Source organism: Pogona vitticeps, chromosome 1 (assembly GCF_051106095.1).
Source record: "Pogona vitticeps strain Pit_001003342236 chromosome 1, PviZW2.1, whole genome shotgun sequence".
Taxonomy (NCBI): Eukaryota; Metazoa; Chordata; class Lepidosauria; order Squamata; family Agamidae; genus Pogona; species Pogona vitticeps.
Genome location: NC_135783.1, coordinates 205,483,431 through 205,500,543, shown reverse-complemented (window position 1 = coordinate 205,500,543; position 17,113 = coordinate 205,483,431). Strand labels below are relative to the sequence as shown.

Sequence of the window (17,113 nt, the reverse complement as noted above, 5' to 3'; positions counted from 1 at the left end):
GGGGTAAAATTATTTTAAATAAATAAATAGAATTTTTCATTGAGGCTAATAGGCATCTTATTTATTTATTTATTTATTTATTTATTTATTTATTTATTTATTTATTTATTTATTTATTTATTTATTTATTTATTTATTTATTTATTATTCTAAACATTTATAGCCTGCTGTATTCATAGGCTCTCAAGGCAAATTACAGAGCCGTATAAAGCAATTTTTAAATTTATAATATTTAAAACAATTTAGAATGAAACAGTTTTAAATACAAAACATCCAAACAAAACAATAAAACCATTCCATTAAAACCTGCACTGGCCATGAAAGCCCACCCCCCAAAGGCTCTAATAATTGTGTTTTGGCTTGTCCCCAAAATGATGCTAATGTTGGTTCTAACCTATAAATGGCTTGGGTCCAAGCTATCTCAAGGACCTCATCTCTCTTTATGAGCCTGCTTGGGTGTTAAAATCATCAGAGGAGGCCTTTCTCTCAGTCCCATCACCCTGACAGGTGCACTTGGTGGGGACACGCAAGAGAGGGCGGCCTCAGGCTGCGGATCAGTACATTGGGGGCCCCTGATGTATGCCACCTTTTACGGAGAAAGCAGGGCAAAAATATTTTAAATAAATAAAATAAATAATATTTGTGTCAATGGAGCTTCCAAGGGGAGGGCATCCCACAATTGGGGCATTGTGTCCAAGAAGATCCTCCCTCCTCTATCAACACTTATCTACATCACTTGCATGTGATTTTATGTAGTGGCCTTAAAACTATCCCAGAGATAGCACAGAACATTCAGCCACTCAACAAAGGGCATGGTCACTGCATACTCTCTCTCCCCATCGTAATGTCACGGGCAGCTCGACCAACATTACCCATCAAGCCGTGCTCATTTTTCATGGCCCTTCTTCCTTACAATATAATTTTGGGATACATTTTGTAGCCATCATTCAATCTTCACGTTAATACATTTCATCTGATCATCTGTATTTCAGCTTTCTGGGTGGGGTTATGGAATACAAAGAACCCTGCTCTACAAAATCTCCGTCTGTGAGTCATTCTGTGAATTATTTTGCGGAAAAATGATTGCTTTCTTGGGCAGAAAGATGGCGGATTTTGGATACTCAAAGAAGTCCTGTTGGCTTTAATTTATTACTAGGGAGAAAGTGCTGCGCTCAACTCATCTACAGGGCACTGAGGGCTCCTCTGGAACAGGGCTTGAAAGACAAGGGAGTGCAGTTGCTTCTCTTTGTTGACGTAATTGGCACATTTGACCCTGCGGGAGAGAGTTTAAATTGATACACCTGCCTGAGAGTCTGAAAGCATTAGGAATGGTTCTTGCAAAGATGGGCACTTTTGAGATATAAATTAGAAGCTTTTTTTTTTAAAGGCTCAAGCAATGGGATCCTGCATTGTACAGAGAAGCATTGAGGAGGTACCATGTGCGTTTGCTCCTTTCTGTTACCGAAATACAGCAGTCCACCTTTTGTCAGATTCGCCTGAAGGGAGATCAGGCTGGTAATGAACCTTCTCTATAGCAGGGCACAGGAGTAGCTTTGGGGAGAATTGGGATGCTTTTTTTCTTTAATGCCTAAGAATAGTGGCAGGTCATAGAGAGCTGTAAGAGCCCAAAGCTGTGTTGATTTCATTTCACAGGCAAGGACCCTGAGCACTGGTGTATCTGAAAAAATTTTTTTTAAATCTGCCATGTTGGGTTGGTGTATAAATCATAATGTCACAGATAGATAGATAGATAGATAGATAGATAGATAGATAGATAGATAGATAGATAGATAGATAGATAGATAGATAGATAGATAGATAGATAGATAGATAGATAGATAGATAGATAGATAGATAGATAGATAGATAGATAGATAGATAATCATGTGCCATCAAGTCAATGCTGACTAATGGCAAGTTGGCAACTCATTTCATAGTTTTCCAGATAGATACTCAGAGAGTACTCAGAAGTGGTTTCCCATTCCCTTCTTCTGGGGAAATCCTGGGACAGTGCAGCTTGCCCAAGGCCACCCAGGCTGTCTCTACTTGCAGGAGGCACAGGAGGGGAATCAAATTCCCAACCTCGCTCCATGGCTAAACCACTGATGGATCTAGCCAGCATAGATTTACATGTAGATATATAGATACTTTAATAATCAGTAATAATTTGCATAACACGTTTTTAATATGGGCAGGTTTGTACCACATCCTTCTGCTGCTAGTAGTCTCTTAGGCTTCAAATTTCTACTCATTTACTTGGGAGCAAACCTTTATTCAGTGTGACTTCCTTCTGAGTAGGCATGAAAACCTTCTAAATGTTGGATTTTCCCACTCTTTTATTGCTACTTGAGCCCTGTGTTTCAGTCTTCTGGAATTCCAGTTCAACTTGAAGATTTTTCAGATTTTATTTCAAGGCAAGGGGATGTGCAATTTGTTGTTGATATTGAGGTCTGCGCTTCTGTATCTTTCCAAATCTTATATTATTGAAGTTTGTGTGCGAATTGTTAGAACTCTGTAAAAAGACATCTCGATACGACAGTACACAGGATTGGACTGAGATTCTTGTATTGTTTAACTCCTGTGCAAATATGCTTGAGTTCTGGTAAAATACAAAAAAAAGGGGGATCTAAATGGAGCAGTACGAATAGTCACATCGGGCTCAAAAGTATCAGGCAGATGTCTTTCCCTTACTTTCTGCTGAAAGTTAAGGCCAGTATGGGGTATGGCCATTGTAGCTCATACTGCTAAGCAGTGCTTCGAGAGTTATTTTTTAAAAGTAATTTATTTCTTTTTAAAGTTTACAAACTACAAGTTACACTGTTGGAAAAGAAAGCTGTTGATTTTGCTCATCACTATGTTTAAAAAGTATATTACTGTATTACATTGCTCTCCTGTCCCTTGGGAGGACGTAGGTGTGAAACTGTAAATGCAATAAAGTCCTGTTGAAAACAGCTCCAAAAAAATACTTCTGAAATACTTTAAAATATCTTTAGAAAGTAGGCTTTGAAATTAACTACAGACTGTTATACGGTACAATAGGACCTCTGTATTTGTGGTTAATGGGCTCCAAGCCACACTCCGGATGCTTGCAGCCCCGTTTGCTACTGGCTGTAGCGGGATGAGAGAGAGAGTGAGAAGAGGATGTAGTTGCATATGTGCACTGTGGTGCATGCAGCGCGTACTGTGGGTGGGATGTAGCAGTGGCAAACAAGACAACTGAAACCATACATACCAGTAACCTTGTTCCTGCAGAAATATTCCCTTGTTTCTGTGTACTTGTGAAATGGAAGCTCACCACACTCTCTTTAACCAAAAAAAAAAGAAAGAAAGAAAGAAAGAAAGAAAGAAAGAAAGAAAAGAAAAGAAAGAAACTATTATTTCTAACTTCATACTTCAATTTTCTGTCCTCAGCACTACAATCGTAATACATAATTTTGAGGGTTGTCTTTAAATATAAGTGCAAAAATAGTAGCAGGCTTCAAAGAATCCTTCCACAATCTGGTACCCTCCAAACAGCTTTAACTGGTACTTTTAAATACTACTTCAGAAGTGAATAGATTAGTCTTACCATGACTTTACCAAAAGGTACAGTGGTGCCTTGCATTATGACGTTAATTCGTTCCAGCAAAATCGCTGTAGAACGAAAACATCGTAATGCGAAAATAAAAAGGCCATTGAAACACATTGAACCCCCTTCAATGTGTTCCAGTGGGCTGAAAACTCACCGTCCAGTGAAGATCCTCCATAGGGCGGCCATTTTTGGTGCCTGTGCAGCGAGGAATCCCTCCCAGAAAACAGCGGGGAGCCATTTTATTTACCTGACGGCCATTTCGAAACCACCAATCAGCTGTCCGAAAATAGTTGTTTTACGAAAAATTGGTTCCCGAAGCAGGGAACCAATCATCGCAAAGCGAAAACCCCCTATTCAACCATCATTTTGCGATCGCAATTGCGATCGCAAAAAGATGGTCGTAAAGTGGATTCGTCGTAATGCGGGGCAATCGTAAAGCGAAGCACCACTATATTTGTTGCCATGACTCCATACGCACTTGCACAGAAGTCGCTTAGAACGGTTCATTTAAATGAGTTGTAACCATTTCTTTAAAAATTAAAAAGGGACATTACAAGCCTCCTCAGAATGGCATTCTGAGGGAATAAGGAAATGTTCCTCATAACCATCCCTAGAAAATCAATATTGGCAAAGTGATGAGGTCCTACACCATTCCTTTTTTAAAAAAGAAGTAAGAAGTAGCATTCCTTCCAAACACAAGCCAGCGCTGATAGCCATGCAACTTGTAAAGCTAGGGGGTGAATGAATGAATGTTTTCTGCTTTAGTAGTTGCAGCGCTGCGCCATCTCAGCACATTCTGTTGGGGCGTCCCCATCCGACTGAACTAATGGGGGGGTGCGTTTGACGACTGAGTTCATTAAAGTCTTGCTGTACTTCATTAAAGAAACAAAAGTGTGAGTGGGGGAGGGACAAAACCAATCTTGTTAACATACATACATACATACATACATACATACATACATACATACATACATACATACATACATACATACATACATACATACATACATACATACATACATACATACATACATACATACATACATACATACATACATACATACATACATACCTTGTTTCCCCGAAAATAAGACCTAACCTGAAAATAAGCTCTATTATGACTTTTCAGGATGTTCGTAATATAAGCCCTACCCCCAAAACAAGCCCCAGTGAAGTGAAACCCCGCCCCCCACCCTTGTGCAGCAACCAGAAGACGACATGATTTTATTTGAATACATGTAGATTGTTGTACATGAAAAAATAAATAAATCATTCCCTGAAAATAAGCCCTAATACATTTTTGGATGTATATGTATATAAATGTATATACATATACATTTATATACATTGCAGTGCATATGCATATACATTTATATATACCTTGTTTCCTTGAGAATAAGATAATAATTTAACTGGGGCTTATTTTTGGGGTAGGGCTTATATTACGAGCACCGTGAAAAATCATACAAGGGCTTATTTTCAGGTTAGGTCTTATTTTCGGGGAAACAGGGTATATATGAGAATCCATTAAAGAAATTTATTAAACTAGAGCAATGCCTCTCTGAGGGCGGCTTGTAAGTGCAGCTTTCCAGTGACCTGGAGGCTCCCTGGAGCATCCGAGTGAAGATTTGTGAAGAGATAAATGTTTGAAGTTACACTGTGCTAACTTATTATACGGTATGCCTTTTCTGGAGCTGAAACTCTTACAGATTCGTCTGCCTTTCAGAAATGTCCAAAGACTCAGAGCAGTCACTTACTGGTTACGCACCTTCCTGGAAATCATTTCCTGCCTTTTATAGACCTGTCCAAGGTTAACACTTGCAGTTGTATCTCTTGTTTTAATGCAGGTGGATGTGGTGGGACTGCCCGCACTCACTCAAGTGACAAATGTGCCTCAGGATTGGGACGAGGGAATAAGGGTGAGAGAAGTACAGGGCTGCCTAACAGGACACTGTTTGCAGCCCTTCTTCCAAGTGAACCCGCTGTGGCAGGGCTGAAGCTACAGGCTGTGCAGGGTTTCCAAACAGTAACCCTTCCCAAATACAGCTGCTTGGGTATTGCGCATGCAGCAGAGGGACTCTCCCATCCCAGTATTCCCTTAACTATGTGTTTGGCATGATTGTCGGAAGCTTCTAGTGATCTCGACTTAGAGGATGCACACTGAATTTAGAAACAAGCTATGTGTTTGCTGGGATCAGCGCCTCACATTCTCCCTGGGCGGTACCACTTGCAGAGGGGAGATCTGTGTGTGAAGAGGGACATGTTTTTAATGTTTTGCCTCTGCCCCCAATAAACTGCCTCCATGTAGAAAGTTAGTACTTCTGAGAGGGAGATTCTGGCATAGGGCCGGAATCCTTGATGTGCCAGCTTTCCAGGGGAAGAAAGCTCAAGGTTCTGTTGTTGCTGTTTTTTCACCATAGAGAACTTACAGTGGTGCCTCTAATTACATAAGACATACTTTTTTATCCCAAAAAAGGATATGCTGCTGGGACGAAAGTGTATGGTTGCTGGCTTTTCAGGATCTGCCTCCTGGAAAAACACCAGCATATACTTTCTCCCCCACTTTTTTGGGATAGAAAAGTAGGCCTTATGTAATTAATGTGTTCCAAGGGGGGGGGAACCATCTTGCAAAGCATTGCCAATGGGGCTATGGTTGTAAATTTAAATGATAGAGAGTGGTGAAAATAGCCAAAAACCAAAGGATAAAAAGATTATAAAAAAACAAAAACAGGAAAATCACAAATGTAATCCCTTCATTAACATAAATTATGCAGCTGAGTTCCCCACATTTAGGGAAATCACAGGGATCAGCAACACACCCAAAGTGCAATGGATGAGCCTCCCCTTAGAAAAGCCATTTTTGCAACATTGTATTTTCCCTGCAAGGTGCAAGTTAGAATAGCCCTTGTACCTCATACCCCTTTCTGTCCCCTGACCCCCCAAGTCATGGTGACCCCCTGGCTGCACTTCCCACTCAGTACAGGGCTGCACAGTCCCAGTCCTGCCAGAGGCCAAGAGAGCTCCTTGGTGTTTTGGGGTGTCCTGCAGGACCCCCATCAGGGGCTAGGTGTTCCTCCCACAATCCTCTAGTGCACATAATACCTTATGCTAGTGCACAGATATGCTAATATCTTATGCTAATTGTGGGAGGAACCTAGCATTAGCTAGGTGTTCCTCCCACAATCCTCTAGTGCACCGGTATTAGCATATGCTAATACCTTATGCTAATAGCTATACACTAGAGGATTGTGGGAGGAGCACCTAGCCCCTGATGGGGGTCCCGCAGGACACCCCAAAACACCAAGGAGCTCTCTTGGCCTCTGGCGGGACAGGGGCCGTGCAGCCCTGTACTGAGTGGGAGGTGCACAGGTATTAGCATAAGGTATTAGCATATGAGGATTGTGCACTAGAGGATTGTGGGAGGAATACCTAGCTAATGTTAGGTTCCTCCCACAATTAGCATAAGGTATTAGCATATGCTAATATCTGTGCACTAGAGGTAGGTCAGTTTTTTTATTGACTGACTGAAAAACTGATCAATAGATTTGTTTAGTTATACCAGAGCTGACATGGGCAATCCCAGAGGGGTTGAGGGAATTAATTTGCATATTAAAAATAGGGGGAAAGTTATATTTCATTTCTGAAGTGGCTGGGAAGGGCGACAAAACACATCAGAGAATTGCCACTGCAAGATGCTCTTGTTTCCTAGACAGGGCCTATCAAGAGTGACTTGAAATGGTAGGATTGTCTCCTGTTGAGAAGGTGAGGATCAAAGAAGGGCTGGAGTGTACTACAACCGGTTAAGTTATTCAATGGGCAATTAGGACAATGAACTGCCATTTTGCGGTGTCTTGAAACTGGAAGATGTTATGCATGTAATCTTGCCAGAGGGTTATGGCAAAAAGAGAGAGAGAGAGAGAGAGAGAGAGCCCCAGCAACAGGCAATCGCTGCTGGTGTGCAGAGAAGCTGCCATGCTGCAATTTTTTCAGTGGGAGCTTGCAAAAGTGCTTCTCTACTCCATAGGGGTTTTTATTGTGGGTTCTTTGTGGCTTTGGTAATTTTATGGTGCTTTACCTTATCTGTTGGGAGGGGTGTCTTCACAGATCTTGGAAAAAATGGCTTGAGTGCTTCATGGGTCTACTCCACCCCTTCTACTAGAGTACTGTACAGTATATGGGTTAGAGCAGTGGTCAGGGAACAGGGGTAAATTACCCCAAATGGGGTAAAAATGAAAATCCTGGGGGTAATGAGGATGAGCAGAGCCCCAATATTGATGCTCTCATATCCAAGATGAAGCAACATCATTTCTCCAAAATCTGAAGTTTTCAAGTACCAAGTTGAAGCTTTCAAAGTCATTTTGAATAGATTCAATAAGATTTTGAATTCAAATAATGTATGATTTCCTTTCAAATCAAGGGGGTAATGTTGGCGTATATAATTTTTTTTTTTAGGGGGGGAACGTAAAAAAGTTCCCTGATCCCTGGGTTAAAGGGTTATTCCAAAAGTTTACTGGGGAATAAGCAGCTTTGGAAGTTAGAGGAGGAGAAAGGGAGGGAGGGAGACCCCATGGCATATTCTCAGGTTGTATAGGGCTCTGCTATGTCATTTTTTGTGCTATGGGTCAGTCAGCCCCTTTTCCAAGCTAAGGGTGGGTTAATAGTTCATCTGGTTCTTTAAAACCAAATATATTTTTTCAAGAACTTATCTGAATTTCCAATTGCATTATAAATGGAATGGAAGTAACTTGAGATTTTCAAAAAAAAAAAAAATGAGCGGGGTTGCTAAATTTGGATAGTTTTACTATGACCTGAGGGTTTTGCAGTATATCTGTATTAATGCTTGGTACATGAACGTGGCATATAGACATGCTAGAATGTATTTTTTAAAAAAATTATGTAGTGGAAATCTTTTGAATCAGATTCTATTGGACTGTATTTTCAAGGAAAATAAAAAAGATTTTGGTTTTCTTTTTAAAAAACAGAAGAAAAGAGTATTGATAGATTTTTTAAATTCAGGCAGAGGGCTTTGAGTGCTTCAGTTTTAAAGCCTGTCCTTGAATCCCAGTGTATTCACCCTTGTTTGTGGTACTGAATTAGTGCTGCTGCTTCCCCACCTCTTTCCTTTCGTGTGGCAACCGCAACACAATCTTCTCCGTATTGGGACCAGTGGTGATTATTCAGCCACAACTAATGCAGCCAGGTGAGTATTTTCTTCAGGTGTTTAAAAATGAGGATTTACCAAAACGCACAAATTTCTTCAAAAGCAAAATGAGAAGATGGGATTTTTTTTAAAAAAGTTAAACTGACAGCTTTGTCCCTCCCAGCTGTCAGTAATCTTCTTCTGACAGCTTCTTTGCCTAACAGATTATTAGTGCTGTCAAGAGCAGGAATGTAAAAATCAGTTTCATGATGTTTCTTCGAATCCTGGCCTTCCTGTTTCACCCTGTCCTTGTTTCTTACTAGACTGGAACACTTTGTATTTCTGTGCATTTTAACTTGTTTGTCACAATGGATGCATTCATTTGCACATTTTACATAATTTACGCCTCTTCCTTTCGGTGACGCCTGTTTGTGTATGTTATTTCAGTTATACATGGGGTTCCACCTTTTAAAATGTATGCACATTTCCCCCCACACTTGATTGCTCCGAAAACAGCCTGTGTGGCAAATGTGTGACTTGCTGCAGGGAGGTGCGTGTCATCTCACAGTATACCTTGGGAGGTGCAAAACTCCCCTCTTTCCCAGAACCAAATGGTTATCTTGCTAAATGCAAGGCTCCAGGCTACCAATTAGTGAGACAACAAAGCAAGGGGTACTTGCAAGTAGGAGTCAGAGCATGCTGCTTCCTGGCAAATGGCTTCCTGAGGCTGGTCCCCCAACATCAGCCACAGCTTTTATATTATCTTCTGAGCTCAGAGCAAGGGAGATGCAGTCCCAGAGCATTTATGGGGGGAACCTTTAAGCAGAATTCATAAGAATTCACACCTGTCCTGCACTACCATTACAAATAAATCCGTTTCTCTCCTAAGATGTAGACCTGATCTTTGGAGTCAGTCTTTCTTTCATTATTCATCTCCAGCTCTGCTTTCCATTATGAGGCCTCAAGTGGAAACTGCAACAAAATGTTGTAGTATGAATCGCTCCCATCCAGTGAAGCCTGCCAGGTATTACTGTGTGATTCCTAGCTACTCTATTTTGTCTCATTCTTTTCCCACCACTACCAAATACTTAAGATTCTGTAGCCACTGGGCATGATTTCCCTTCTTTGGGCTCTTTGCCAAGTATCCTAGATTGTTCTTCCTAAAGATTTCTTGTGTGTATATATATATTTCTGCAATCTGTGGCACTCTCTTGAACATACTGACGCTTCGTTCTTGTTCCTCACTGAAGCCATTTTGGCTGCGATCCTGTTGGCCCTCATCAGGTGGAGTCAGTATTAGAGGAAGTGATAAACAAAGCAGGGCTCTACACCTTTCCTGCTGGCAGTCTTTTGAATCGTTCATCTAAGAAGGGTAAAATTCAGATCATGGCTAGACAGCTACAGCTGTACTCATTTTAAAATATAGTGCAGTCATGGTGTTATGTCAGCAAAATGCAAAAACCTTTTAAAGTTGATTAAAATTACAGAAAATTAAAGTACATTCCAACTCAGTTTTATATAAAAATGTGACATCTACAGAAAACTGTAGGAACTGGCCTAGTCACACGAGAAAGCCCAAAAGAAAGTTCAGCTCTGAGAAACAAATTAATATTAATATACATTGTCTTTTACAGTGAATATAATTTCCTCTGTTTTAATTTGTCAGAATCAGAGATTTTTATAGGTACTGAACATGAGAACTTAAGAAATATTCTAAACTTTGTTGAAAGGAATTTTATGATTTCCCATTATCCTTCATTTGCCTTTGGCACAAACATCTTCCTGCTCATACTAAAATACTCAGCCAAACTCAGAATAGACATAGCTTGCAAAAGATTTTTTTTTTTTTTTGGGACCTCAGCTCCCAGAATGCCTTTCTTCCTAGTCATATTTAATGCACATTCCAGAAGTGAGTGAAATCAGCCATTTTTCCTTACCAAGCTTAGTACTTTCAGATTAGATTCCACTCTGTTTCAAACATTTTTCAGGCAACCTTTCTTTGTGTCCCAAGCACGTCAATCCAGTTAATAAATATCTCAGATACTTTTGCTCAATAATGGCCAACATCAAGAGCATTTACAGCAGGTAAGCACCAGGTCCTCCATGATACCTGTTGAAGGGCACAGAAACGACTGATCTAGATGTTATTTTCTGAGTGTGAGGAGAACGGGGTCAGTGCGAGAACCCCATTTTCTTAGGTACTGCCGACTCTAATCAGTGGCCTGTTAAGTGGCCTCCAAATAACCCAGCAGTGGCAACTTGTTAGCTGACTTCTTTTCCATACCAGAGTGTCAAGCACAGTTTTAAAAAAAGAGTTCACAGAGTCTGTGGTAGTTGTCTTTAGAAATTAATTTCTAGAGCGAATCAGCCCTACAAACTATTGGAACCAATACAAATAAGCAGTTTCACTGCCAACTGAAAAAATTATCCCTGTGCTTCTTGATTTTGAGAAGGCAATAGAAAAAGGCTTCTTGTTTCAGGTGATCTGCAGTCAGCAGCATCCAGCAGGCAGAGAAGACAGTCGGAGGGAACATCTATTCTTGGAACATCTGCTCCGTCTAATTCTCCATGCCAGACAATTCCCATCATCATCAGAGAGCGAGAACTCCCCCGTCCTCCATTGTTGAACTTTTTTATTGTCATCAGGATGAAGCCAGGTTTTGTGAGGATATACTGTATGAACTGAACTGGCAGAAAAGAATATTCTTGTTTTGCAGATTTTATAAACACTGAAACACAGACAAATGAGCAAACTCATGTTCATCATCATCATCATCTTAGAACTGCAAAGCTGGAAGGGATCTTATGGATCATCCAGTCCAGCCCATGTCAAGGAGGCCTCAGTGGGGGTATCGAACTCCCAACCCCTGGTTCCAAAGCCAGAGATTTTCCACCACGTTCATAGAGCCTAAGAGTTTTTTGTCTCTCTTCTGAGTCACTGGAACAAGAAGAGCTTCTCTTTCAAAGGAGACAGACATAGCCAGGGGCAATGGAGTCCATATTTTCTAGAGTCTCAAAGACTGGCACAAGGAGGGAAAGTGACCTTGGCTCAGAAAGCTGCTTCTTGTGCTTCTAAAACAGGAATGTAGACCCTGTGGGCCTCCAGATGTCAAAACTAAGAAGGCTCTTTGAATGAGAAAGAAGCAGCCAACATTAAGTGGGAAGAAGTAGGGAAGTAAGTCTTTTCATATTCTGATTCGGTAGGTGATAACAACAGACAGCTTAAAAATATCTTTCATTAAATCCTCAAAGGTTTTTGCTGTCATGCTGAAGCATGCCTTTGGAACTGCAACAGAAGGTGTCTATCTCTGGACTAGATCAGATGGAAAGCTCTTTAATCTCTCTAGATTGAGAGCGAAGACCAAAGTCCAACTGAAATGCATGCAGGACTTCCTCTTTGCAGACGATGCAGCCGTTGTTGCCCACTCTGCTGAAGACCTCCAACAACTCATGAATCGTTTCAGCAAGGCCTGCCAAGACTTTGGACTAACAATCAGCCTGAAGAAAACACAAGTCATGGGGCAGGGTGTGGACTCACCTCCCTCTATTACCATCTCCACACAAGAATTGGAGGTTGTTCATGACTTTGTATACCTTGGCTCAACCATCTCTGACACCCTCCCTCTAGATGTCGAGCTGAATAAACGCATTGGGAAAGCAGCTACCATGTTCTCTAGACTCACAAAGAGAGTATGGCTCAATAAGAAACTGACAACACATACCAAGATCCAGGTCTATAGAGCCTGTGTCCTGAGCACACTACTGTACTGCAGTGAATCCTGGACACTTTGTGCCCAGCAGGAGAGGAAGCTGAACACCTTCCATATGCGTTGCCTCCGACGGATTTTTGGTATCACCTGGCAGGACAGAGTTCCAAATAGAGTAGTCCTAGAACGAGCTAGAATTTTCAGCATGCATACCTTACTGAAACAGCGACGTCTACGCTGGCTTGGGCACGTTGTGAGAATGGCTGATGGTCGGATTCCAAAGGATCTCCTATATGGAGAATTAGTGCAGGGAAATCGCCCCAGAGGGAGACCACAGCTGCGATACAAGGATATCTGCAAGCGGGATCTGAAGGCCTTAGGAATAGACCTCAACAGATGGGAAACTTTGACATCTGATCGTTCAGCCTGGAGGCAGGCAGTACATCACGGCCCCTCCCAATTTGAAGAGACCCTTGTCCAGCAGGCCGAGGCAAAGAGGAAGTCACGAAGCAAAACCAGGGAGCTGGACGGGACAGATTGGATTTGTCTTCAGTGTGGAAGAGATTGTAACTCTCGAATTGGCCTCCTCAGCCACACTAGACGCTGTTCCAAGTCCTCCATACAGAGCACGCTACCATAGTCTTTCGAGACTGAAGGATGCCTACACAAAGGTTGTTGGGTTTCAGCTCTGAAAACTCTCAGGCTACATGGCTAATGGCCAGAGATTTGGGGATTTATTGTCTTAACATCTGGAGATCTAGGAGCAGCTCAGCCCAACATAATACGTATATCTATTTTATTTGTTAATTACTTGTATTTTCATACTTCAGTGATTTCAAGGAGATACCCATGGCTCTCCTCCTCCCACGTTTATCCTCACAACAACTTGTGAAGTAAGTCAGGTTGAACTAGAATGACTGGCCCGAGCTCTTCAACCAAGTTTCATGGCTCATGAGTTGGGGTTTGAATCTGGATCTTTAGAATTCTAGTCGAACCATCCACTGTAACGTACTGTCTTTCGCAGCGTGAAGGAGACAGTGTGGAGTAAACTCTTCCAGTAGAAGCAGGATCTGGGTCTTTTTCAGCCCTGCTACCCAAGCTCCTTTTAATGGGGGTACTGCCAGGAATTGAGCCAGGGACTTTCTGTGTGAAAAGCTTTGAGCCCTCTCCACAGAAAACCTCTTGTATGCGTTGACCTTTCATGCTTAACCCTTTTCTCCTGGGATGCAGTATTGCAAGTGCAGCAAATTCACTGGGTGCAGCAAAGTGTGAAATGGGTCTGATAACATGATGGCCGCTGACTTTGAGCCATATGGTTGAAACAGATAGAGTGTCTGGGGGTGGGTGGGCGCGGGGGGTGGTGGAGCAGCAGAGAAGGACAAGAGCTGCTGTTGGCAAAGAAGGACTGCAGCATGCCTGCCTGCCTGCCTTCTCTACATCGCTGGCTTTGACATGGAGAAGAGCATGGTCGGTTCTTATGAAAAATGTGCAACTGGCATGACTAGCATCTCTGACCACTGGATCTCAGTTTTAATTTACAAAACACTTTGAAATCCTTCAAGCTGAAGGCGGCTTTATAAATGTAACAAGGTGCAGTGATTGACAACATAAAATGTCAGGTGGCATAACCTATTAAGCCTTCCTGTAAAATACTTCACCGTCTGTGCTGGAAGATGTGGAGTGGGTCCTTTGGAGCGTATAATTTATTAGTATTGACCGTAATGAAAAAGATCTGGGAATTAGTTGTCTTCCAAAGCACGGTACTTGGCTTATGAGCATAAACAGGCAGAACACTGAGTCCATCAAATTAAATAAGAGTGCCTCATTTTTTGGGGTGATTTCAACTAACCGGAAAGCTAGCCAATGACATTGTGGCTGAAATCCTGATACTTAACATAGTAAGTTGCATAGGAGTCATCCCATTGACTCAGTGGGAATCTGGTGAGTCAACTTCTTTGCAAGTTACATGGCTTCAAATGGGCCTACTCTAGTTGTGACTGACGATGCCAAAGGAAAGACTTAGGCAAGGAGGAAATTCAGATTCAAGTAATTCAGTATCCTTCTTGAGCTGATGTTTGTAAGGAAGCCACACTAACGTACACTTCTATGCCAGCCTGACCACCTCACATGAGGTTGGGGAAAGTGCAGCTGACAGGCTACCTCCCACCTGCCAAGGAGCCTAAGTGAGCTATCCAACACCCCACATTCCTAATTCTTTTTAAATCTTTTTTAAAAATACCTTCCCTAAGTGATTTATACTCAGGAGCGGGCTTCCATCCTTACAGCAAATAGTGTCTGTTCGTTTCTAGTTTTTTTTTTTAAACCTTCCTGGGCCTAAAATAACTTGGGGGATGGCAAGAACACGGCACAGCTGCCCCTCACCCGCGAGAGGGCATGAGGGGCCTTTTTGAGTAAACAAGTTTTAGCTTGTTGTGAGAAATACGGACATCATGATGCCCACTGCCCCTTCAGTCAGATGTTTTGGTCACCCTCGCCTTTCCCTGGACAGATCCTTTATTCTTAAATGTGACCTCTCTTTAGAATTTAAAGTTTAAATGAAGCCCCTCCTCAGTCAGCGAATATTAGGTGTGGGGATGAGGAGAAGTTTGACAAAGGAACGATGAAGAACATTTTGCAGGAAATGAAATTGAGGCACAGAGCTTCATCTACAGGAGTGCATGGCATAGCGTCAGGCGTTGTCCCATGAGATCGGGGTGAGGGTGGGAAGAAAACAGAAGTGCAGCAATTCATGTTTTCTTCCAGAAACTACTGTTACCGCTTTTGAGAGAAACCTTGTGCAAGTAGCCCTTTTCCCCCAGGGGCTGTAGAGACGATTAAAACCTCCTGTTGCTACCTTCCCCACTGTGTTCGGCATGTGGTACAAGCAGAGAGAAAGATGGCTGGGAATTATGCAGATTAGGCAAGCTAATTTAGCACACCCAAATTGTGTAATTAGCTCCTTGAATTTGCATATTATGCAGATTGCATTGGCTTGGATGGGGTGGATGGGGGAGGGTAAGGATGAGGCAGCCTTAAATGGAGTCATGTCCTTTATGTAACATTTTAGAAGCTGGATCTCACAGCAAGCGAGAGGGAATCTCTCCTGCTGGTTCTCCTGGACATCTTGGTGGAGGTGGTTGATACCATGGTCCAGGGTTCTCTTGCAAATCACATGGATGGGTTTTTAATAAGAAATATCATTCTGAAACACTTTCAATCCTGTTGAGAATATAGGTTTCAAAGTGTGGTGGTGAGAATGGGAGGCTGCTGCTCCCTCACCCACATGTGAACTTCCTGGTCAGCTTAGGCATGTTTGTTTCTCATCTCCATAGAATTTAGTGTTTCTCTGTTGTGAGACAATCGGATTCCTGATGATAACCAAGCTGTATTTTTTCTTTACATTTGCTTCATAGTGGAGATTCCTCAAAGAAGTGTTCAGAGATGAAAGTAAATAAAATGAAACGCAGTCGAGATGGAAATATTATGGTTGAAAAGTTAGACTACCTGGACGGAAGGGGCAACATTATCCTTAGAAGAAAGGCCCTTGGCTGTGGCCTTCCATCTAAATCTGTTCTGGAAAGCTCATAAATGGGTCCAATCAGTGTATTTCAAGCCTAAGGGTTTAACTTACTCATTGGTTCCCGTTGTTTCCTCCTCCCCCTTTACTGATTTTGCTCCTTGCATGGAAAAATTATATTGCAGGCCTTTCAGACAGGAGTACCATTAGCCATGCTAGCTAGGGGTAATGGGAGTTGCAGTCCAAAACATCTAGAAGGTGCCAGGTTGGGAAAGGCTCAGATCGGACAGTGAAAACATTCTCTGTACTTATCGCTACCCATGGGAGGCATCTCCTCACTGTCCTATATGTTTTACAGTGCAATATTTTGACTATGTACTTAGAGAGGCAAATTCCACTTTATTTCACGGGCTTACTCCCAGATAAATATTTATGGGATTGCAGCCTCATTCGACTGTTAATGAACAGGTACCCCTGCAAACAACAGTGAAGACTGCTGATTCGAAATACTAGGCACTTAATGCCACTTCTTTTCTCCACTTTAGCTGCATCAAGGGGATGCCATGATCCCTTGCATTTCATGAGGATACCCTCCATGAGAGTACTAACTAAAAGTGTGTGCAAACAGTTTTTCCCCCCAGCACCATATTACTGTGCAGTAAATACATAACACAGTCTCTCTGGGAGCAGCTTAAAAAAAATTGCCAGCATTCCCAGCAGAGCTCTCGCTCACATACGACATAAAAATATTGTACAGTACAGTGTTTGGTGGTGGTATTAAACAGTCCCCTATGTCAAAAGGATTTAGCCACACATTCCAGTCTACTTGGACAATGTTCATGCTTTGTCTTTCTGTGGCTAAGAATGTGCCTCCACTTCCTCTTAAAAAATCCTCCTTCTTTTTCATTGATTTCCATTAAAGTAAGAAAAGCAATGATCCAGAAACAGCACCTGAATTGCATTATCCAGTTTAATTAGAGTGAACAGAAAATTCCTCCATAGACTGAATAATCAGCAGCTCTGAGTCTCTGATGGAGCTTTGTATCAGGTTGGCAGCGGGCTGATGTTATTGCCAGCACCAGCTCTATTTGAGTGGCTTCCACTCCCTTTTGGATTGTGCCACGGTAAAGCTGCGTAGAGGACCCTGGGCGATCTTGTGACAGAAGTAGGACAGGGAT

The 17,113-nt window shown here is 42.0% G+C and overlaps 1 protein-coding gene and 1 non-coding gene across 6 annotated transcripts in view; one reads left to right on the top strand and one right to left on the bottom strand.

Moving 5' to 3' along the window:
- B3GALT1 (beta-1,3-galactosyltransferase 1) overlaps positions 1-17,113 on the top strand; it is a 440,553-nt gene that overhangs the window by 147,696 nt on the left and 275,744 nt on the right. The window lies entirely within an intron of this gene.
- On the bottom strand, positions 6,299-6,467 carry LOC140703535 (U1 spliceosomal RNA). Its single transcript, XR_012082879.2, has one exon. It is a non-coding gene; the product is annotated as a U1 spliceosomal RNA (small nuclear RNA).